Raw genomic sequence first — 25,214 nt, forward strand, 5'->3', positions numbered from 1 at the left:
TTCTATTAGATCTTGAGAGATTACTATTTTCAAATTTTGGTAAAAAATTTGATTTTTAATTTTTTTTGAGAGATACTAACTTAAATTTCAAAATTTTAGAGAGATAAACTATGTCGGTGTTTTTACATAGAGAAACTCATAAAAAAGTTCATGAGAGAAAAATCTTAAAAAGGGGAAATAAAGAGAGAGAGAAAATTGGTGTGAGCTAAGCTTTGCAAAAAGCTACAAGCAAAGTTATGTATTTTTTAAAAAAAATTACATAATTTGAATTCAAAATGAGATACCCTAACGTTTATATTTGTTCCATATTTCCAATACATAATAAAAACTAACTTATTCTCCTTGTGCAATCCACCAAATTCCTAAGCATACTCCAACTCTCTATTTTGGAAACTCCTTACTCTCTCTTTACCCCTTCAAAGTTTTGGGAACCCAGTATTACACGATAATCTATGCCACATTTTTAATTTTTAGTGCAGCAGTTTTTTATAAAGAAAAATTATATTGGATTTCAAGTACAGAGAGACTGACCATCTTAAATTTTTTAGAGAGAAAAATTCTAAAATTCTTATGAGAGATAACTATCTAAAAATTTATAAGGAGAAAACATTTCAAAATTTAAATGTTTTGAAGATAATATCTCAATATTCAAATATTATATATGGGGATAATTAGTCCTAAAAACTACTTTCTTACTTAAGGGGAGATGAAGAAGTAAATAATAAGGAGGTTAATAGTATGATTTAAAAAATAATTAGGAGGGAGGATGCCAAAAAATTATGATCAATTGGGATTCTTAGATTTTTTTATTTTTTTTTATTTTTGGGGGGGTGGGTGGATAATTACGGATTCTGAGAATTTTCCCTAATTACAAAGGCTCAACCAGGTCATTTAGTTTCGCCAGTGGGACCATCACATCTTCATCTTGGTTGATCCAGCGTAAATAAAAAAACCAATTTCTTTACTTGAAATTCGTCAAAATTTGGTTTTTATTAGTTTTTGCCGGTTGCACTATCTGGCTTTGATTAGTTTAGCATATTGAAGAAAGTAAAAACAAAAAAACAAAAGTCAAAAGTCAAAAGTCAAAAGTCTAATAAACATCATATTTTTAGATTCTTATTCTTATATTTTTATCTTTTTTAGAATTCGGTCCAACCAGAAAAACCAGCAAATAAACCATAGCCCTGATGGTGGCCAATTCTATCTTTTTTCTCCCACTAATGTCACAAATGTTTTTTATTTTGTTATTTATTGTATCTAATTCTTACTTCTTTATATGACGTCGGCGTCTCTCCCACTCTTCTGTCACGCGTATAGGTTCCAACCGTCCTGACATTAAATTCATCGGCAGCATTAGACCTAAAGTTCAATTCATTTGAGGGTGCGGTTTGTGTAAAGGCGAGTCAAACAATCAAAGTAAAGGGCACTTTTAAATAGTGTCGAAAAATGTGGTTTCAATATTATAAATTTTTGAGATAGTCTTAAAATATATTTTTATCTTTAATTATAAAATAGAAAAGCATATAATGAGACCATTTACCTTTGATACAAGGTGATCACATTAATCTTTATCATTGGATGTGCAACTGGGTAGCTGTAATTATTCCATTGACCAAGCATAAACTTCAAATAAAATTTTTTGAACTTTGTGACACATCAAAACTATCAAATTTCACATCAAATGGTTGTAAAGAATTGTGACCACATTGTATTAAAGGTAAATGGTCTCATGGTATACAATCCCTTATAAAATTTCAAGCTTACAAAATAATGTAGATCAAGCAGATCTATAAAAATCTTGAAATTTAACGGTAAAAAAAATACATTAGAAGATGCACTCTTTCCAAAACTTGAAATCTATTTTTTTCTCATGTCCACGCATCTTGATGTCGGAATGATCAATTTGATGATATTTAGGCATTAAAACAACCTCTTGTAGTTAAATTTTTGAAGTGTGCTATAATTTGATTGTTTCGTGCCTTGAAATTCTAAATAATGCTAACCGATAACAAACTGCATTTTAAAATTGGGGAGAATTACAGATGGAAAAAGTTTATATAAGGTTGTAACCTTAAAATGTAGAACTACAGATGCACCTCAAAAATCCATCAAAAAGGTTGTTTTAATGTTGAAAAACCCTGTGATTGATCATCTTGACATCGAGATGTATGACTATAAAAAAAAAAAAGATTTTGAGTCTAATAAATAGTGCATCTTACAACATATTATCTACACCATCAATTTTCGATATTTTCATATATTTATAGATCTACTTGATTTTAATCACTTTTGAAATTTAAAATTTTACAATTAGATATAAAAATAGATTTTGAGATAATACTAAGAACATTCTACATCAAAATTATATATTATGATAAAAATTGAAGGTGCACATTAGTTGGATTGTTTAAGGTTGCAAACTTATGGAAACCACACCCATTATAGATACCCCATAGTACTTTATGGGCAATACCCCTTAACACTTGTGGTACTACACAATTAACCACAATACTGGTTATTCTCGCACCCACTCTCTGAGTCAAAAACGTTTTTTTTTTTTATCAAAATACTTTCATTTAACTTACATTTCTCTTTTTTGTATCAAGCTCCCTTTATTTCTCTATCCAGTCTAACAAAAAAAAGTAAACCAACAAAACTTGAATATTGAAGTTAATATGCCACAAAAATATACAGGAGCAGCAAAATTTTGATATTAGATGCCAGTCCGACACATTTTTTGTGTCAAAACTCACACATTTTATCAGGTATATTTTGAAGACAAAAAAGCCGCTTCGGCACATTTTTTGTGCCGGACTCACACGTTGAGCATCACATGGTGTGAGAGAAACGCATGTTAGATGGGGATGTTTTAGCTCGAAAAATATATTATATTTGCTTGGGGGGTTAGATGTAAGAATAAACATTATTGTTAAGAGTGTAACTTAAAAAGCATTGGGAAGGCACGGCTAGAAAGTACGAATTGAGGGGCATTTACAGTTTTCCCTTTTAAGTTCAATTATTAAAATTTTCTTTTTATTGTTGGGAAGCAAGAGCTTGTACTGTACCCTGACAATTGCATTAACGGAATTTTTTATATAAGGTATCGATCCACCTTATATTATAGAAATAAAATGCACCTAAAACCTCATTCAAAAAGTCGTTTTGATGCCTAAACAACCCTCTAATTAATCATCTCCACATCAAGATGTATGGATTTAATAAAATAAATAAATTCAAATTCTGAAAATAAATAGCATATCTTGCTATATATTATCTAGACCGTCCATTTTCAAGTTTTTAAAGTGCTTATATATAAGCTCGACTAACACTATTTTGAGACTTTAAATTTCATATTAAGATATGAACAAACTTTCATTTTGGCATTATTTTAGGGTATACCTCACTTTGATGGTTTAAAACGCCAATCTTATACAAACCTCGCACATATTTGCAAGTATTCGTAACTTATCTTTAGTTCTTGGTTATCACGATTCACAAATCCCAAATAACATCCATTAGAGGCAGTGGTTTAAAAAGCGGATCGGTGATCCGGATTGGGCACCTCAAAAATCGATTCGCATCGGCGAATCGACGATCCGGATCGGGAATTGGCTGAATCGGTCAGATTAAAGCTTAAAAAAAAATCCAAAAAAAATATTAAAATTTATTATAAATATTGTCTTTTAGGATTTCAATAAGAAATGAGGGTACTCTATTAAGAATTTTCATTTATTTGCATGAATATGCGAATATTGATATGTTATTTCCCTGCATGAACTACTATTTACCATTTAATTTACTTCACACAAAAGGATAAATATAGAATTGTCGTGGAATAAGTATATCAACATACATGGACTACAATAAAGCATATAATTAGTAACATACGATCAAAAAATAAAATGACATACGACGTCGTTCTTCTTCTTTGTCACGCTGATGCCATTGATTGAATTCGTTAGACAATTCATTGATTCAACCTAAAAACGAATCATCGATATTAGCAGGCGTCTGACTATACCCAAATCCCTGAGTGTTAGTGTTCTACTGTGTTCCCAATCCAAAATCCCCGAAGCGTGTCCATCCTTCATGCTCACCTACACTATCGTGTTCATCCCTACCCTGTTGCTGTTGTGACTCGATATGTGAATAATATGACTGGGATAAGGTGGCATCAGAATCATCATCTCTCTCATTTTCCCTTAGACCCCATTCCACTCTCCCTCATTATATGCAATATCACAGACATCTCCGACGAATTGTGGATACGTTGGCTGACTACTTTTAAAAATTTAAAATACATTTTTAATGCAAAACTACATTATAAATATAATACAGTTTTGCATTGGAAATATAATAACATGTACGTTTAACAAAAAAAATAAAAAATATGGTTTAATACCTCATGACAATCAAAACCTGTCACTATTTTCACATCTTTTATGAAAATCACGATTTTTCAAAAAAAATCGATCATGTACTAAAAAAAAACAAAAAAAAATAATTCTTCACAGAGCCACCTAACACCAGTCATTCCAACTAAAAAATGCATTAACAACAAATTAAAGAAATATAGTTTTGCATTAAAAATATAATAACATGCATTTTTTTGCATAAATAATATATCAACATACAATTTTTTCAACAAAATCTTTAACAATAAAAATTAAAAATATGGTTTAATGCCTCATGATAATCAAAACCTGGTCACTATTTTCACATCTTTTCGGAAAATCACGATTTTTCAAAAAATATCGATCATGTACTAAAAAAACAAAAAAAAAAAAAAGTACAGCAAACTCAAACAATACAAATTTAAAATATGTTTTAATACCTCATGATTATCAAAACCTTATCACGATTTTCACATCTTTTTGGAAAATCACAAATTTTAAAATAATTCGATCGGGATTACCAAAAAAATAAAAAATAAAATAAAAAAAAATCTGTTCCTCACGTAGCCACCTTACATCAGCAATTTCAACTAAAAATTCCACCTCCAAAAGAATAAATTACATCAAATAGAGTACATGTTATGATAAACAACAATATAAGGAATCAAAACCCTAAATTATAAACACATTATCATCAATAAATCAAATCAAATCGATTAAATTGAGCAAAAAAAAAAAAAAAAAGCAGTTCTTCACGGACAACAGTCATTGAATCTAAAAATTGAAGCTCAAATTGAATAAATATTATTATAAACAAGACTATAACGATTAAAAACCCTAGAAATGTAACACATTATTTGTAATATATCGTGAACAATAGATCGAAAGGCGGAAAAAAAAAACACCATAAATTTTTTTTCACATACATCACCGTGTTCTTCTAAAAACTCAAGCTGTAATTGAGTAAATTAAATAAAATTGAATATGGTAATGATAAAAGACACGATGAATATTTAAAACCCCACAAATTTAACTGATTATTTTTAAAATATGTACCAAAATTGATCATATGGCGGGAAAAAAAAGAAAAAAGGAGTTGTTACTTGGTTTCGTGAACCCGTGGCTTCAATATCCAAATTAATCTGTTTTTCTCAAAGATAATCACAAATCCGTAACATAGATTTATAATGAACACATTTACGATCAATAAGCCTAAAAAATTTAACAGATTCATGCCTTATTTGGCATGAAATAAAAGGAAAAGCGGAAACCCTAAAACCCGCAACTTTCATGATAAAAATATATGAAATTTCTCCACCATTTAATGCATGAAAAGGCTGAAAAAGGCTACATAAAACTTGAATATTCGATCACATAGCAAAAAAAAGAATAAAAATGATAAAAAAAAGACAATAATTGAAGAAACCCATGAAGAATACTGTGCAGCCTGTGTTCTTCACGGGACTCGCCGAGTCCGTATAATGAATCAGTGATTCATTATACAGAATACGGAACCGGCATGACCTGTGCCGATTCCCTAACCGAACCGGGCGAATCTGATTCGACTCGGCGTTTTTTAAAACCTTGGTTAGAGGATTTCAAAACGCTAATAAAACAAATAAATAGAAGCAATAGTTTAAAATATAATATATATTAAGAAAAACTTACGCAAATACATGCGTATTCGCCCAACAAAAGTCCGTCAAATATCAATTGTGACTAGCTTTGCAGAAATTCCACTTTTCACTTAATCATACATGCTAAAGCACCAATAATAGTCCAATCAATCAAACCAACTTATCTAATCCGATCTTTATATAAAGACCGAACAAGAAACACCTTGTCGAATTAGTTGGACATATGGATAGTACTATGGCTAGTCTGATTTAAAACAAAAACATGGCATAATAAAAAATTAATTTTAGTTTATTTTGGCCAATCAGACTATCCGATTATGGCCAATTTAATTAGTTAAACAAAATTTAAGAAATTTTCTCTTTGTATATTTCGTATTTTTATGTAACATTCATATTTTTCTTTTATCTTTTTAAATATGTTTCAACTGATTCGAGGAATGATTGAACTTATTAAACCAAACCTCTCGCGGCAAGCCCAAACTAGCGTTCATATTTATTCGTGCCAAAATATTTTTTACTACCGTAGGAATATACTAGTCATCAAGAGCCTTGGGTAGACCTACCACTAGGAATATCATTTAGAAAAAGTTTATATAGAGCCGAGGCTCTAAACAATCAAATTAGAGCTCACGTAAAAAATTTCATTAGAAAATGTTGTTTTGATGCTAAAATTGATAAACTCAACATCAAGATGCATGGACATGAGACCAAATAGATACAAGTTTTAAAAGTAGTGCATCTTGTAATGCATTTTTTAACCATCAATTTTCAAGATTTTCAAGTTTTCATAGATATGCTTACTCTAAACTATTTTTTAAACTTCAAATTTTATTATTCAATATGAAAATATATTATTAAGGCTATTACAAAGATTTCCAGTATTGAAAGACACCATTGAAGATGCGCTTTACTTTGATTGCTTAGAGCCTCGGCTCTATAAAAGCTGCACCATTATCTTTTACATATTAAATATTTTCCGTCTTAAATTTTGGAATATGATCTCTAGAACTCAGCAAACAACTTAAAAAATAAAAAATATTCATAGACCTCCTTATTCATATACCCGAGTAAGTAAATGCATAGTACACTCCTGAAGGAGCATAGTATACACTCATTTCTATCTCCTCAACTCACTCGCCGCTTGACTCTCTCTTCTTCCCTCGTCTAACTGTCTCTTATCTCTCTTCAATCAAGGATTACAATTGCCGCATAAGGTCTTTGGTGAGAGTATTGCATGGAAAATCCACACCATTATTATCTTCATGCCAAAATATTTTAATTTTATAATGCGCCCGCCGCATACGCGAACTGTATATCTACTCCCTAGGTCACAAGATTTACTTGGGAGAACTTTTCAATAAGAAATTTTTAGAACCATCCAAGAATAACTAGATAAATATTTTTTTAAAAAATAAATTAAATTTTGAGCTTTTTTTTTAACACTTAGATCACACCCTTTTCAAATTTGATGATCTATGTTCAATTTTGAGATATTATTTTGTAAAGGGCAATTTTCTTTTAAAAAATAATTTAAGATTGAAGAGGTTATATCCATAAAAGTGACTCATCTTCAAAAAAAAACCAAAGAGATTATATACTCGAGATTTCCTGTCTTAGAGTTACTACTAGATTGGGTTTTACCGGAGGCATTAAATGGACGATATTTTCGAATGTAGCGTGAAATCTTTTAGCAACTCAAAATAATGGTACCATTCGATTCTAAGTACATGAGGAATGACTTCTTAACCTTTGTAATTTTAAAGGTTGCGAACTTTAGATTATATATATATATATATATATATATATATATATATATATATATATATATATATATATATATATATATATATATATATGTGATGTTACATTTTATATAGAGATATCACATTCTTTTTAATTATCAATAATATTTTTACTAAAAATACTTGATATACAAAACAAAAGTATATAAGTGTTCAAAATTTGTAGAGTACAATTATAAAATGATCTATAGTGTGACGACCCTAACATAACCCTAGATAGAATTAGTTGTGAATGATGAATTTATTAACTTTGTAGTTTATATAGGGTGTTGTTTCTATAAGGTTGAAACCTTAAACAATCAAATTAAAATGCGCCTACTTGGAAAATTTTAATTTCCAAAAATAGTTAAAATTAACTAGATCTATAAATATATGAAAATTTTGAAAATGGACGGTCTGGATAATGTGTTGCAAAATGCATTATTTCCGGGACTCAAAAACCTTTTTTTCATATTCATACATCTCAAAGTCGAGAAGATGGATTAGAGCATTATTTCAACATTAAAACATTTTCGATGGATTTTTGAGGTGCATATGTGATTATACATTTTAAGGTTGCAACCTTATATAAACTTTTATCATATATATATATATATATATATATATATATATATATATATATATATATATATATATATATATATATAATAGTGGTGTAGGCCCACTAGCCTATAGCTACATATGAATCAAGACCGGTCTACTAATCACGATTGCATTTCGTATTTTAATTTTAATTTTTTCTATAAAGTTAAATCACTTGAAATATTGGACGTGTGTTCTTAAAAACTAGAAGAATCAAATAAAAATATGTATAAGAAAATATTTTATACAAAATAAATTGAACAAAATACCCATAAATATTTCAAGAGTATTTAATCAATTTATATCTTGTAAATTATTTTTTAAAATATTTTTATTAGGTGCGTCTGAATGAGAATAATAGATGCCTAAAATTTCATGTGATTTAGATTTGTAAAAAAAAAAAATTAAAAATACGAAATGAGGTCACAATCGTCGTCAGATTGACCCATATTCAATTTGGGTCATTGGGCTCATATGTTCATATGAGCAAGTGCGCTAATCTCGGCATATATATATATATATATATATATAAGAATATGTTATTGTAAGCCGGTGGGCTTACAGGAAAAATACGTCCAACAGCCCATACTTCTAGATTGAATCTGGGTCGATCTGATAGTCATGACCTCATTTCGTGTTTGAATTAATTTTTGTTATTCTACAAATACAAATAACTTTAAATTTTAGGCGTGTGTTAGTCTCATAAAGAAACACCGAATACAAATATCAAATAAATAATTCGTGGAAAAAAATTGATCAAAATACCCTCGAAACTTTTTAGGGGTATTTTGGTCAATTTATTTTATGTAAATTATATTTTTGATATTTCTATTAGATTTTTCTATTTTTGTAGAACACATGCTTAAAATTTTAAGTTATTTATATTTGTAAAAAAAAAATTAAAATTCAAACACGAAATGAGATCATGTAAGCCCACTCACCGGCTTACGACATACGATTAGGGCGCCAGTTTAAGAGAAATCATGGGCGTTTCAAATTTCAAAATTTTCAAAATTGGCAGTTTCTGAAGGTTTCAAAGTGGTGGATCCTAGTTGGAAGGTTTCCATAATCTCTAGCTGGTATTTCATCGCGATTTACTTCGGTTACAGTCCATCGCGAACGAAAAAAATCCATTGATTCCTCTCTGAAGGATCATGAGGATTTGTTTGATATTTTTCTAAGATTCACCATTTTCGGAGGTATTTTGATCAATTAATTTCATGTAAATATTTTTTTGTTATTTTTTGAAGATTCACCTATTTTTGCTAAATACAGGCCTAAAATTTTTAGTAATTTGGATTTGTAGAAAAACCAATAAAATTCAAACACTACAGGACATCCGTGATCCTCAGATCGGCTCAGATTCAATCTGGACCGTTGGGCTCATATGTTTATACCAGCTAGTGGGCTAATCCCAATTTTTCCCTATATATATATATATATATATATATATATATATATATATATGAAAAAATTTATTGTATGCCCATGTGCGTACTACTATAGTAAACGTCCGATTTGACCATCACAGTTGTCCGATAGTGTTTGAATTTTAATTTTTTTCTACAAATCGGAATGATTAGAAACTTGGAGCATGTGTACATCTTAGTGAGACTAACATAATAAAAATATATAAAAAAATAATTCGCGAAAAAATTATTGATCAAAATACCCATGAAACTTTTTGAGGGTATTTTGGGTAATTTATTTCATGTAAAATGTTTTTTTGATATTTTTTATAGATTTGCCTTTTTTTATTAACACGTGCTCTAAATTTCAGATCATTCCAATTGGTAAAAAAAAAATGAAACACTAACGGACATCCGTGATTGTCAAATCGACCCAGATTCAATCAAAGCCGTTCAACATTTACTGTAGCGGTACACGGATCAGTGTACCATAGCATCTTCCATATATATATATATATATATATATATATATATATAGAGAGAGAGAGGATGCTTTAAACAATTAAATTAGGGCCTACCTCAAAATTTTCACTAGAGCCCATCTCAAAAATTTCACTAGAGGAAAGTGTTTTTTTATACCCAAATATCCTCAAATTGATCATCTCAATATCAAGATGCATGGACATGAGAAAAAAAATCGATTTTAAGTTTTGGACATAGTGCATCTTGTAACCCATTTATGGATTGTCAATTTTAAAGATTTTCAAGTTTTCATATATATTTATATATATATATATGGGTGCGGTATGTATAAAGGGAAGGCTCTAAGCAATCAAAGTAAAGTGCACCTTCAAATAGCCTCAACAAATGTGGTTTCAATACTAGAAATCTTTGTGATACCTTTAAAATATATTTTTATATTTAATTATAAAATATAAAGCTTTAAAAAATAGTGTTGATCGACAAATTTATGAAAATCTTAAAAATTGACAATAAAAAATTGCGTTACAAAATACACTATTTCCAAAACTTGAAATTCATTTTTTTTTCATGTCCATACATCATGACGTCAAGATGATCAATTTGAAGATATTTGGGCATCAAAACAATCTCTTCTAGTAAAAATTTTGACGTAGGCTCAAATTTGATTGTTTAGAGCCTAAACTCTATATAAACTTTTATATATATATATATATATATATATATATATATATATATTTGTTTATTTATTGATAGAGAGTAATTTTAGCCTCAAATTGAAAGAAAGTACCTCATTCGTACTTTCATATCAAAAGATAAAGTAAATAAATGTTCTTAAGCAAAGAGAAAGAAAAAATATTGCACTCAGTTTAAAGCAATTGCTGCTAGAAAAAATTAGTCATTGCTATTACAAAACATTAAAAAAAAAAAAATTTAAAGAATTCAGTATTGAGATGGAGCCAGGAAAACTGAAATTATAAGGCTGCGCTCTATATTTCCTTCTCAAATGTGAAACCCCAAACATTCAATGTATCTTCAATATACAAACTAGGTTTTTTCGCCAATTTAATTCCATTCTAAATATCAATGTATCTCCTATACACAAGCTAGATTTCTTTGTCAATTTAATCCGTATCTCCTATATCGAAGTTAAGCTAAGTTTATTCGCCAGTTTAATCCAATTTTTATAGAAAAGATAGAATTTAAGAGATTTATCTCAATACTATTATTTTCTTTCCCCTTTCCAAGGTGGATTCCTCCTTCTATTTGATTAAGAGCGTTCCATTCCTTTGGTGTAAAAAGCTTCATAAAGTCATCTTTTTTTGGTTGGAGCACCCTGTTTTGGTTCTCATTTAAGTATCTCTTGTCCCAGATCTTTGACGGATCTTTGAAACTAGCAGTACTTTCTTGTTTGTATCTTTGGTGTAAGGCTCATTTCTATATTTTTTTGTACCTTCGGTTTATTTGTACCGTCCGTTTAAGGCAGATTTTGATACCCATTTCATCTAACCTGATCGCCTGCATATAAATTTGGATCGGTTTAATGCAGATTTTGATACCCATTTCATCTAACCTGATCGCCTGCATATAAATTTGGATTCCCATTTCTTCGCGAGGCAGATGAATAGACAGAAATCTGTTTAGTCTATTAACCAATTTAGACAAAACATCTAAGTATCACCATAAAATAATCGTTTCATTTCTCACAAAATTAACCTTCTTTTACTTTTCTTACTGAGAAATCTAAAAAAGTTTTTTAAAAAAGGAAAATTAAATCAGGAAGGGGTGTTGCAAATATCTGAAATTGAATTCACCTCGTATAGAACGAAAAACACTGATCATATAAAACAAAAAACACAGATAGTAAAAAAATAGTCCCTCTTTGGTTAAATGGGAAATTATAAAATAAGGCAACTCCTTTCTCATAGAGAGGAGTAGAATGAAAAGCTTCAAATTAGACAACTTCTTTTCCAGATAGAGGGCAAGGCCTTGAAAGGCGAGAGAGAGGCAAAAGAACAATGCGGCACTTAATATGGAAATAAGTTGTATCCAACCAACATAAACTGTACCGATATGATAATTAGTTTTTCTCTCTATAGGGGATTATTTAGCGGTGTAATATTATAGGCTGCATGGTATTTTTTTTTTTAATGGTTTCTTATTCAATCGTGTAATAATATATAAAGAAGAAAAGCCAAAAACCACAAAAGAACAACGCTCTTTTTTTAATTGTTTTATTCATACAGACAATGAGAAATCCATACGATGGAACTATTCAACGATTTCAATGAAATCCATGCAATGGAACTATTCAAAGATTTCAATTTAAGTATAGAAGTTCATTATTTTTTAGTTTTTCTTTTGTTTTTTTAATCTGTGATTTGGTAAAGATTTTGGGATTTTTGCATAAATCTGCCATTGTTGTAGAAAATGTATCATGAATCAGTTTTTTTTTGTTCTAATTTTATTTATTTATTTTCTTGCAATTGTTTGATGAAAATAGGGACTGTATCAGATTCAGTGATCAGATGTGGGTTGTGATATTTATTTCTTATTCATGAAATTTCTGAGCCAACAGTATTTTCTTTGCTTTTTATAGTCTTCTCTGTCTCTCATCTCCCCTCTCTCTAGATGTTTTATTCGTACTATCTTGTATCAACGGATTGATAAAATTTTTTCTCCAAATATAAACGCATCATATCTCACGTGATTAATAAAATTGGTATATATATTTTTATACTTCGTCACTCACAAAAAATAAAAAACTTTTCTTCCTCCTCTAATTCGAAAACAAACGTAAGGGGAATAACAGCAGGTGGGTTTCTTAAAGTGAGGAACGGGCAAAGCGATAGTCACCTCACTCACTTTTTGTTTTGAAGTTTTGTTTTATCAGTGACAAAGCAGGGTTTTAGTTTATCAGCTTTGTAAGGGAGCAAGTTAAGATGGGTTTCGTTAGATGATGCTTCGTGTATATTGGGTTTGAAGAATGGATTGTTCAAATTACCCCAAATTGCTACGCAGTTTGCCAAAGTGGGTGAAGGTGAGGGTTTATGAGCCCGAGATGAAAGACCCTACTGAACACCACTTTTCACACTTTTTATATATTTGCCTGATTCGATGCAAGAATATCTCTCACATCTACCTCATTCGGGAAGCTCTGGTGGTGTATCTTTTCAATAACCGCTAAAGATGAAGCCAATGTGCCATCCTCAGGACTTTCATCGTGGTCGATCTCCAGAAGAGATGGCCAATGAAGTCCAATCTAACGTTTGCTACAGGGAAAATATGTATACCCCTCTACAACGATCAAATTGTGCTTGTGGTGGGGCAAGACCTTGGTAGAATCATCAATGATAACAACTGCATATTCCATCCCTAAAACCCCATCTAAATCCTTGCGTTTTGGTAATCTCTCATCCCTGTCATATGGGTCACCATTGTCACCCTTTGAGATAACATGCCCTACAAATAGTGACCCAATGGGATCCAACACCTTTGCCATCTCAATAGCACATACCTTGTTTCCCAGCCCTACAAATAGTGACCCAATGGGATCCAACACCTTTGCCATCTCAATAGCACATACCTTGTTTCCCATTGTGCAAATGTGCAGCTCAAAGCTTACTAGCCCTCTCAAGAAACTTCCAAATCCCTAGTTGTAACTTAGTCCACATTCCCATATGTGAAAAGCGGAAGAGCTGACCGTGCAGCTTGAGCCGGTTTTGCTCCTCCTCCTTTTTTAATATCTCATTGTGTACTCGATCGACTTCTATGAACTTGGCAGAATTAAGAAGAGTGTGGTCAAGATCCAAGACAAGGGAAATCTTATGGGCAGAAAACATTTTGTTATGATCCTCGATCCTTATTGCCCTTTCTTTCTAGATTGCTTGCCTCTGCTTATCATCCAAGCCTTCTCTATTAGTGGACATAGGAAGTGAAGAACTTGGATTCACTGACATGTTCAACTCTCGGCTGTTTGGAGTAATTGTACTGGAATGAATGGTTGATGGGTCAATTCCATTAGGTTTAGGTTGTCGTTTAGAGCTCACATTTGTTGGAATCAAATTGGTATGAAGAATTCGTCGAAGGTCGCGGGGTTTCATTCGGGGTTTCCCTACATCTTCTTTCATAGAGCTCATGGATAATGTAGCCCCAGTACTCAATGACATCACTGTACAAGTTGAGCTTAGAGAGGAAAGATTTTGTGGAGCTTAGAGAGGAAAGATTTTGTGGCAATAGACTAACGGGCTTTTGAAGAGCCCTTGATCCCTGTTGTTGCTTTTGGATTAATTGCATAATCATATTCGGGTTTGTAACAATATACTTTATCAAATTTGGAAATGAGGCTATGTTTCCCAAATTGGGTAACATGGCAACTCCCATAATGCTTGAGCCTGGCCCCTTATCTGGCCTAACAACAATTGAGATATTTGCATTGATATTACCATCAAGTTTCATATCCGAACCCAAAACCATTGCATTTTATGGTTTTACTAGTCTCTCCTTCATTGAATCACTGATTTCCACCCTCTGTTCCTTTGAACTAGGCAAATTACGCAGAGTGTTTTCTTCCAACCAGCCACCTCTACTGGGCATCACTTGCCCACCATATGACAAGCCTCTATGCCGTTTCAAGCTATGACCATCAAGCACAACCTCCTCTTTCGACTACCATCATTAAGTATAGGTTGCTGGGTGAATGTGGCCATTAAAATCTTTAGGAGTGTGTAGAACATGAACTCAATGAGAGTGTGGTCATTCGTGGACCATACTAAGCAAACGATGTTTGCTGATTCTAGACTGAGATAAAAAAAAATGATCAATGAAATAGATGAGTTCTCAAATTAATCTTCTAAAGATATTTCATCGCACAATAATCATTAAAAAAATTACCAAAACAATAAATACTCACAATTCTAAAAAAAAATAGTAATCTTTCTTTAAATATAAATCTTAACTAACTCTAAATTCATTTAGAAATCAATGAAAGCAATATAATGTCATTCAATAATAAGTTATACAAAATAAATCAAATTAATAAATACCATATGATAAAAAGAATGTGATTCTATAAAAAATTACTTAAAATTAATATACCTCTTTAGTCTCCTCCAATGCCTCAATATTTTTATCATCCAATGTAATCACATACACTTTCTAGTTCACTAAATAAATTTTTTTTTCAAATTTTTTTTTGGTTTTTTAATTTGAGCCTTACACATTAGCTTCAATTTTTCTCTGGTTTTTTAATTTGAGCATCACACATTAAAAAGCATGGCGTAACAAAATATTATTCCAAAGTATATCATATTAAAAACATGTGATTCCAAATCAATCCTCAAAGACATGCAAGGGGTTTACCAAGTTGTTACGCTTACAAATATAAACTATATATTAAAGAGATCATTACTTCATTCTGTTAAAGGTAAAAAATGTTGGTCTAGAGCGTAAAAAACAATGGTCAAAATTACTAATCCCTACCGTTATTTTTGAGGTGGACGATCCACCCCCATTAATCCAGGTTTTAAAATACTAGCTACTGCCATTATTCACCAAAGCACAAATCAATAAAAATCAATAAATTATTCACCAAAAAAAAAAGAATTATGCACCAAAAAAAAAGAATTATACACCAAAACAAAAAACCAAGAAATTGCTATTATGGGAATGCCAACTCACAAAAAAAAACAAAATGGAGACAGATCAGAGAAAATGGTATTCATCATGAGAACGATTCTTTTTCTCATCAAACTATCCAATAGCCACAAATGAGCAAATACGATTAGGGCTAGCTCTTTTATTTATAGAGTACTGATCAGAGTGGATTGGGGGACATTAAGTCGGGGCATCCTTCCGCTAATCATCCATAACCCAATCCTAAATAAGTTCAAAAAAAGTTGAAAGCATCCATCTTAAAATGGATGCAAGTAAGCGTCCATCTAAAAACAATGGAAACTAACTGTCCAAATATTTCCTTACTAAAAAATGAAATACAAAATGAGGTCGTGAACGTCAGATCGGCTCTAATTTAATCTGAACCGTTATATATATATATCCAATAGTCACGATCCAATAGTCCAAATTGAATTTTCATTTTTTTTTTCTTTTTACAAATTTCACTTGAAAATTTGAAAGTTATTTATTCAAAAATAGGATAATCTAATAAAAATATAAAAAAAATAACTTGCAAAATACAAATTGACCGGGTCAATTTTTATTTTTCAATTTATTATTTTATATTTGTATTAGGTACGTCTCGGTGAGAGTAATGAACGCCGAAAATTTCAAGTGATTTGGATTTGTATAACAAATTAAAATTTCAAATACAAAATGAGGTCGTAACCGTCATATCGGCCCAGATTCAATCTGGACCATTGGCTGACACTGTAGCAATCTGCTCGTAGGTGACCAGATCCTTTCATATATATATATATATATTATAGGTGCGATTGGTATAGAACCGATGCTCTAAACAATTAAAGTAAAGCACACCTTCAAATAGTGTTAACAATTATGCTTTCAAGACTGGAAATCTTTGTGATAGCTTAAAATATATTTTCGTGTTGATTTATAAATTTTAAAGCTTGAAAAATAGTAATATTTGTGGGACCCAGGTCTAGACCTGATTGGATCCGACGGAAAAATAATATATATATATATATATATATATATATATATATATATATATATATATATATATATATATATATATATATATATATATATATATATATATAATGTTAAATATATACATGTATTATTTAAATATTATAACTAAATATATAGTTATATATTTAAATACTATATATTAAATATATTTATTAAATATTAACACTAAATATTAATACTATTCAGATCAGGTCCCAACCCACCGGGTCTCCATTTTGTGGATCCATTCTAGGATCCAGGTTGGGTCCGAGTCCATTGCCACCCCTAGCTTGGGGGAGGCTCCACAATAGACCTAGTCATAATTAAATGCATTTATTTCTTTAGTCAAATTGTTGGTTTGCGTATCTATTAATAAAATAAATATTTAAAATATTTCTGAAAATACAAATGACATATTTTCTTCATGAACTTTAATAAACAAAACTTTTTGGTTCTCAATATTCTTCTATGGTGTTTCCCATGCGAGAATAAACATATGGAACGTGTCGACAGGTTTACCAGGATTCGAAAACCTTGTTATCTCCGAAAAAGTAAAAGAGGGGTGCTGCGCATCAAAAGAAGCGAAATTTCGCTTAAATTTAGGTGAGGAGTTATTTTGCGCGGACCTTTTCCTTCGTAGTCCCGCTGGATATTTAAGCATCAATAAAATATAAAAAATACAATGAGACTATTTATCTTTTGCACAAAGTAGACACCATTAATCTTGACATTTGGATGTGAGATTCGGTGGTTACATTTAATCCATTGACGAAGCACAAAGTTTAAAATAAAATTTTCGAAATTTGTGATACACTCAAGCCATCAAATGTTACATCCTATGTATATAAGCAATTCTGACCTTTTTGTACAATAGAGAAATGGTCTCATTGTATACAATCCCATAAAATAAGGGTGATGTTTTTATAAGGATGCAATCTTAAACAATCCAATCAAGGCGCACCTTAAAATTTTACCATAACATGTAATTTTGTTATAAAAAATTCTTATTATTATGTTAAAATCTATTTTCATATCTAATTAGAATATTTTAAATTTCAAAAATGGTTAAAATAGAGTAGATCTATAAATATATGGAAATCTTTAAAATGGACGGTCGAGATAATGTGTTGCAAGATGCACTATTTTCAGGATTCAAAAACCTTTTTTTTTTATATTCATACATCTCAATGTCAAGATGATCGATTAGAATGTTTTTTCAACATTAAAACAACATTTCCAATAGATTTTTGAGGTGCATATGTGATTCTACATTTTAAAGTTGCAACCTTATATAAACTTGTCCCATAAAATAAACATCTAATATATTTTTAAAAAATATTCAACATTTAACTTGTATTCAATTGGATATCTTTTAAATATTCTTCAAATTATTTAAATCAGCAATCCTATGGAAAAAAACATTATTTCAATGAATCCAATTGTAGGGAAATGATGGTAACTAGTGCCTTTTTAACTGAGCTTAATGCCCCACCTCCCATGTTCTTGTATTTTTTTAGGATCACATATTACTTTTTCACCGCCCACTTGCTCTTTTTTGAAATTACCCAACTTCCTGGCCAAACCAAGCCTACATGTTGTGGCAGTTTTTCTCATTATATGTATATTTTATCAATCTGTATGTGTATATGACCACTTCCAATGAGAAGGGGGAAAGAGTCATCACTCACTTTGGGCTCTCCAAATTCTGGTCTCATGGGATAGATTTTCAGGTTCCTAACCTGGTTTTTCTTGTTGGTTTTCAGGTTGAGTTTCATATGACCACTTTTAATGGGAAAGAATCATCGCTCACTTTGGCCTTTCCAAATTTTCTGGTCTCACGAGCTAGATTTTCAAGTTCCTAACCTGGTTCTTCCGGTTGGTTTTAGGGTTAAGCTTCAAGATGTGAGATTAGTAAGCGCATATATTTTCTGTTAGGGGTTCTTGTTGTCTCTGAAAAGCTTTACATGAGGCAGGGGAATAACAATAGGTGGGTTTCTTAAGGTGAGGAACGGGCAAAGCGATAGTCACCTCACTTCACTTTTTGTTTTGAAGTTTTGTTTTGTCAGTGACAAAGCAGGGTTTTAGTTTATCAACTTTGTAAGGGAGCAAGTTAAGATGGGTTTCGTTAGATGATGCTTCGTGTATATTGGGCTTGAAGAATAGATTGTTCTGGTCATTTCAAAAAAAAGAAGAGACAAGTAGTGGATTGTTATGATGATGGTGGAGGGGGCATAATGGAAAAGTCTCCCTCATTCGCTCACCTGTATAATAGGACTGAGGCTTCCAACCATCCAGGATGAACCACATTTACCATTAGACATAGCCCAGTTAACCTTATTAGTGCCAAGAGAAATAGCCACAAGATTAGTGACCTCATCATCAATCCGGTTGGTGCAATTTGCCCCAAATTGCTACGCAGTTTGCCAAATTGGGTGAAGGTGAGGGTTTATGAGCCCGAGATGAAAGACCCTACTGAACACCACTTTGCACACTTTTTATATATTTGCCTGATTAGATGCAATAATATCTCTCACATCTACCTCATTTGGGGACCGATTAGAGAAGAAGCTCCGGTGGTGTATCTTTTCAATAACCGCTAAAGATGAAGCCAATGTGCCATCCTCAGGACTTTCATCGTGGTCGATCTCCAGAAGAGATGGCCAATGAAGTCCAATCTAACGTTTGCTATAGAGAAAATATGTATACCCCTCTACAACGATCAAATTGTGCTTGTGGTGGGGCAAGACCTTGGTAGAATCATCAATGATAACAACTGCATATTCCATCCCTAAAACCCCATCTAAATCCTTGCGTTTTGGTAATCTCTCATCCCTGTCATATGGGTCACCATTGTCACCCTTTGAGATAACACAGCCTGCAAATAGTGACCGAGTGGGATCCAACACCTTTGCCATCTCAATAGCACATACCTTGTTTCCCATTGTGCAAATGTGCAGCTCAAAGGTTACTAGCCCTCCCAAGAAAATTCCAAATCCCCGGTTGTAACTTAGTCCACATTCCCATATGTGAAAAGCGGAAGAGGTGACCGCGAGGCTTGAGCCGGTTTTGCTCCTCCTCCTTTTTTAATATCTCATTGTGTACTCGATCGACTTCTATGAACTTGGCAAAATTAAGAAGAGTGTGGTCAAGATCCAAGACAAGGGAAATCTTATGGGCAAAAAACATTTGTTCTGATCCTCGATCCTTATTACCCTTTCTTTCTAGATTGCTTGCCTCTGCTTATCATCCAAGCCTTCTCTATTAGTGGACATAGGAAGTGAAGAACTTGGGTTCACTAACATGTTAAACTCTCGGCTGCTTGGAGTAATTGTACTGGAATGAATGGTTGATGGGTCAGTTCCATTAGGTTTAGGTTGTCGTTTGGAGCTCACATATGTTGGAATCAAATTGGTATGAAGAATTCGTCGAGGGTCACGGGGTTTCATTCGGGGTTTCCCTACATCTTCTTTCATAGAGCTCATGGATAATGGAGCCCCAGTACTCAATGACATCACTGTACAAGTTGAGCTTAGAGAGGAAAGATTTTGTGGCAATGTATTAACGGGCTTTTGAAGAGCCCATAATCCCTGTTGTTGCTTTTGGATTAATTGCAGAATCATATTCGAGTTTGTAACAATATACTTTATCAAATTTGGCAATGAGGCTATGTTTCCCAAATTGGGTAACATGGCAACTCCCATATTGCTTGAGCCTGGCCCCTTACCTGACCTAACAACAATTGAGATATTTGCATTGATATTACCATCAAGTTTCATATCCGAACCCAAAACCACTGCATTTTCTGGTTTTACTAGTCTCTCCTTCATTGAATCACTGATTTCCACTCTCTGTTTTTTTGAACTAAGCAAATTACCCAGAGTGTTTTCTTCCAACCAGCCACCTCTACTGGGCATCACCTGCCCACCATATGACAAGCCTCTATGCCGTTTCAAGCTATGACCATCAAGCACAGCCTCCTCTTTCGACTAGCATCATTAAGTATAGGTTTGCTGGGTGCATTAAAATCTTTATGAGTGTGTGGAACATGAAATCAATGAGAGTGTGGTCATTCGTGGACCATACTAAGCAAACGATGTTTGCTGATACTAGACTGAGATCAAGAAAAAAATAGAAATAAAAAAAAAATCCATTCAAATTAAATTAAAAAAAAATCAAAGTATTAGGTAGTAGGAACGAACGAATACATTTCAATACCAATAAAAAAAAGAAGAAATATTTATTTCTCTATTTTTTCTTCCAACGTAACAATCGAATTTGGATCAACCGCTGTTTTTTCGAACAGAACATCCATTTGAATTATGATTCGAGTTCCAACCCAATAGGTCTATTTCTTTATGGTTCTAGCACCAGTAATTCTAGGGAGGGATTCGGTTTTCTCAAATTATTTCTTATAGCGAGCTACGCCAGTCGGTTGGAAAAAACCTATATTACCTGGGCAAAAAAAACTATTCAATAAAGGTTCTAATAGGTCATCCCTTAATGAGGTCGGAGTATGCTCAGATGAGTGAGCCAATGAAATGTGTGACCCTTGTGTGTGATGGTGGCACTCAGAGACGGGGGTCAAAGCCTCATCCACGAGCCATCACACGACATGCATAATGATACCCATTTCAAGAAAGAGAACCAATTTTTAGAGTGAAGCTTATGCATATACAAGAGATACCCCTATGCGCCATAGGAGTTGTGGTCGCATCAGGTCTAAGTGACCTTGGTACATCTCTAGGGGAGAACCTGAAATCTATAAATTGCGATTACGACACCTTGGCTCATTGTCTAGACTTTGCTAATTCACTAATGAGCCCCTGCATGGACTATGGGTCATGGGAAATACTGGTCGGTTTGAAAAAACAAGTGTGAATTAGTAGTCCACAGTTGAAAGTGGAGTGCCCTAACATTTATTTATTTAATTCCTATGCCATATGGATCATTTTCCCATCTAATAAATTTAATTATATTTGTTTTAATAATATATTGATTTTTAGAATTATTATTTAAATTTTTCTAGATCTCTGGATATTTATTTATCAAATTTGGATTTATAAAAACAAATATATCGATTCTAAATTGATTTAAATATTTAAAATTGATTTTATTTATTACTAAAAATCATATAATTAATTTTAATAATTTTAGTATTGCATGGGATGCCCAATATGCTAATGGGTCCACCATTGCACGTGGGTGAGTACCACCTAGGATGACACGCCCCCCTCAATGAAACTTTCCTTGTGCTAGTTCAAGCTTTGGCTTGAAGATAATGTTTTGGAAAGATTTTGCTTTGAGGAAGCTTTCAAAAGATATTTGAAAAGCATAAGAAGGTTTGTGCATAATTTTGGTAAGTACTATATTATGAATGAAATTATTTTATTTAATTTATATTGATAGGGAAATGGTTAAAGGTTATAACACATTTCATAACGTTGATGGCCCATCTATGGAATGGATGGCTCAAATCTCTTACCCCACAAAGTCACCCAAGATGAATGGTTCATATTCAATCTCACAAGAAGATGCAAGCTAAAGAAAATCATAAGAAACCCTCATATAATTCAAAACCTAAAAAAATGGATCGTCTCGACTCAAACTCTCTATACCTTGTCTCTTACACCTAATTCCCATATATCTCTCATATCCCACAAATGGGGTTGGTAAGTATTATATTATGAATGAAATTATTTTATTTAATTTATATTGATGGGAAAATGGTTAAAGGTTATAGCACATTCGATAATGTTGATGGCCCATCTATGGAATAGATGGCTCAAATCTCTTGCCCCACAAGTCACCCAAGATGAATGGTTCATATTTAATCTCACAAGAAGATGCAAGCTAAGGAAAATCATAAAAAACTCTCATATTATTCAAAACCTATAAAAATATATTGTCTCTACTTAAAATCACTACACCTTGTCTCTTACATCTAATTCATATATCTCTCTCATATCCCACAAATGGGGTATGCCCCACTTTGAATCTCTCTCTCTCTCTTAATAAAGTTTATATCTCTCCTTAAGAGACCCTACTCACTCATCTTTAATATCTCTCTCATGGTGGTTCTCTCAACTCTCACATGATCGTTCATCTCTCACTGGGGTTTTAGACTATAAGGTTGGGTAGAAAAGGGAAGCATTATTTGCTAAAGGGATTCACTTAAGGGTTTGAGATTTGCGATAAAAGAGTTCATAATTCCATTAGAGGGCTTACCTAAATTTACTTTATTGGTTGAGATTGAAGGTTGATCGTTGATTCCTCGTCATCGTATGATGGTGACCCGGTGTGGGGTGTAATAAGCCCGGTCGAGATAATCTCCTACACTATTTTTTTATTTTTTGTCATATTTAATTATATTGTATTTATATTCTCAAACATAAAAATGATGTACATTTTATTACTTGTAAGTGATATTTGCCAAAAGAAAAGAAAAAGAAAAAAAAAATGGGTGAAAAAAAAAAAAAAAAAAAAAAAATATATATATCCCCTACAAGATCGCATTAATCTTTATTTCATATGTCCCATTACCAGTATCAATAGAATTGCTCACTTCAGAATTGGTGTTCGCAAGCCTCGGATCCCAACTTCTCCTTGGCTTACTCTTTATTAAAGGATTTGATCCAAAAGCCGAGTTCCCTTTAGGAATAGCTTCCTTGACGTGTATTGAGTGGGGGAAAATTGAAGGATTCAAACCAATAGCTTCCTGGACGTGTATTGAGTGGGAGGAAATTGAAGGATTCAAACCATGAAGATTGTTGCTCACAATAGGTCCTGATTTCTGGAGAAGAGCCATGCTGCTTTGTCTGCTCTGCGTTATATTAAAACATTAGTTCAACGAAGGGTGTTGCAACTAATTGATTATTAGAAACAATTTAAAAAGAACGTCCCTCTTTTTTAATTATTTTATCAAATACACAATGAGAAATCCATACAGTGGATTTGTTCAAAGATTTCAATTTAAATATGGAGCTTCATTAGTTTTTAGTTTTTTCTTGGTTTTTTTTGTATTCAGTAATCTGGTAAAGATTTTGGGCTTTTTTCCATAAACTTTTTTTTGGATCCTTTTATTTATTTATTTATTATTCAAGGTCGAAATGAATTTGTATGGTTGTAGAAAACAACTTCACTCATGCATCTGGGTCGGTTTGTTTTTTTTTTTTCGTCGTAATTTGTTTATTTTGTCCCAATCGTTTGATGAAAATAGGAGTGCATCGGATTCAGAGATTAGTTGTGGGTTGTGATATTTAAGTCTTGTTCATGACATTTCTAAGCCATCAGTATTTCCTTTGCTTTCTATAGTCTTCTCTTTCTATTTCTTCACTCTCTCTAGATGTTCAATTCATACTATCTTATAACAACTGATTTTTTTCCAGAAAGCTTAAATTTCACTTAAACCTTCACTAAAAAAAAAAAACAAAAGACCGAGCAAGAAACAAATAAAAAAAATTAATCGCAAAAAAAAACAAAGAAACTTAGACAAAAGTTTACCCACCAAAGAAATAAAAAATAATCAAGAAACTAAGACTCCCATTATGAGAAATTTCACTTGATCCATAAAAACCAACGTGGAAGCAAGTGAAAGAAATTGAGACAGTCTCTCTCTCTAGAGAGAGAACAAAGGTAAATAACTTGAAAAAAAAGACTTCCAAACTCTATTATCTCTCTCTAGAGAGAGAAAATATGTAAATAAGTTGAAGAAAAAGGACTTCCAAACTTTGTTCTCTCTCTAGGAAAAGCAAACAAACAAAGAGTACGAAGATATTAGCATACCAGGAAAAGTACTTCGGGACGCTGGATATTCTCTCTCTAAGTTTAGGACTTCTTGGAAAAGGATTTATTTTAATGAGTGGAAAGGCCCTTCTACATACTTAAATAAGTGCCCTAATCTTTCCAAGAATAAAAATCAGAAACTAAGAAATCCAAATCCAACGGCCAATCTCCTCACTCGCTAGTGTCCGTGTGAAATAGACTCTCTCATCACAAGCTTTCTCCATTCCACGTGTTGTTTACATATGATTTCCAATTAATATCAATAATTTATTAAAAAATAAAAAAGATAAGGAAGTTTAGAGAAAATCGAGAAGATAAATAAGTTCCAATTCATATTAATTTTGAATCCACGCATTTGGGTGCTGTGACGCTGAAATAATTGTCTGCATTAAATATGATCTATTATCTTAATATTGACAGCGAGAGGCGAGAACCACGTACAAATAAGACCCTTCCTTACCGATATAAGGAAAACAAGGC

At 32.1% G+C, this 25,214-nt stretch overlaps 1 pseudogene; it reads right to left on the reverse strand.

Moving 5' to 3' along the window:
* Window positions 1-13,227: 13,227 nt before the first annotated feature.
* On the reverse strand, window positions 13,228-23,757 carry LOC105420755 (RNA polymerase II C-terminal domain phosphatase-like 3; annotated as a pseudogene).
* Between the last annotated feature and the right edge of the window lie 1,457 nt (window positions 23,758-25,214).

This window comes from Amborella trichopoda, chromosome 12 (assembly GCF_054954075.1).
Source record: "Amborella trichopoda isolate Santa Cruz 75 chromosome 12, AtrichopodaSantaCruz75HAP2 v2.0, whole genome shotgun sequence".
In the NCBI taxonomy this organism is placed as follows: Eukaryota; Viridiplantae; Streptophyta; class Magnoliopsida; order Amborellales; family Amborellaceae; genus Amborella; species Amborella trichopoda.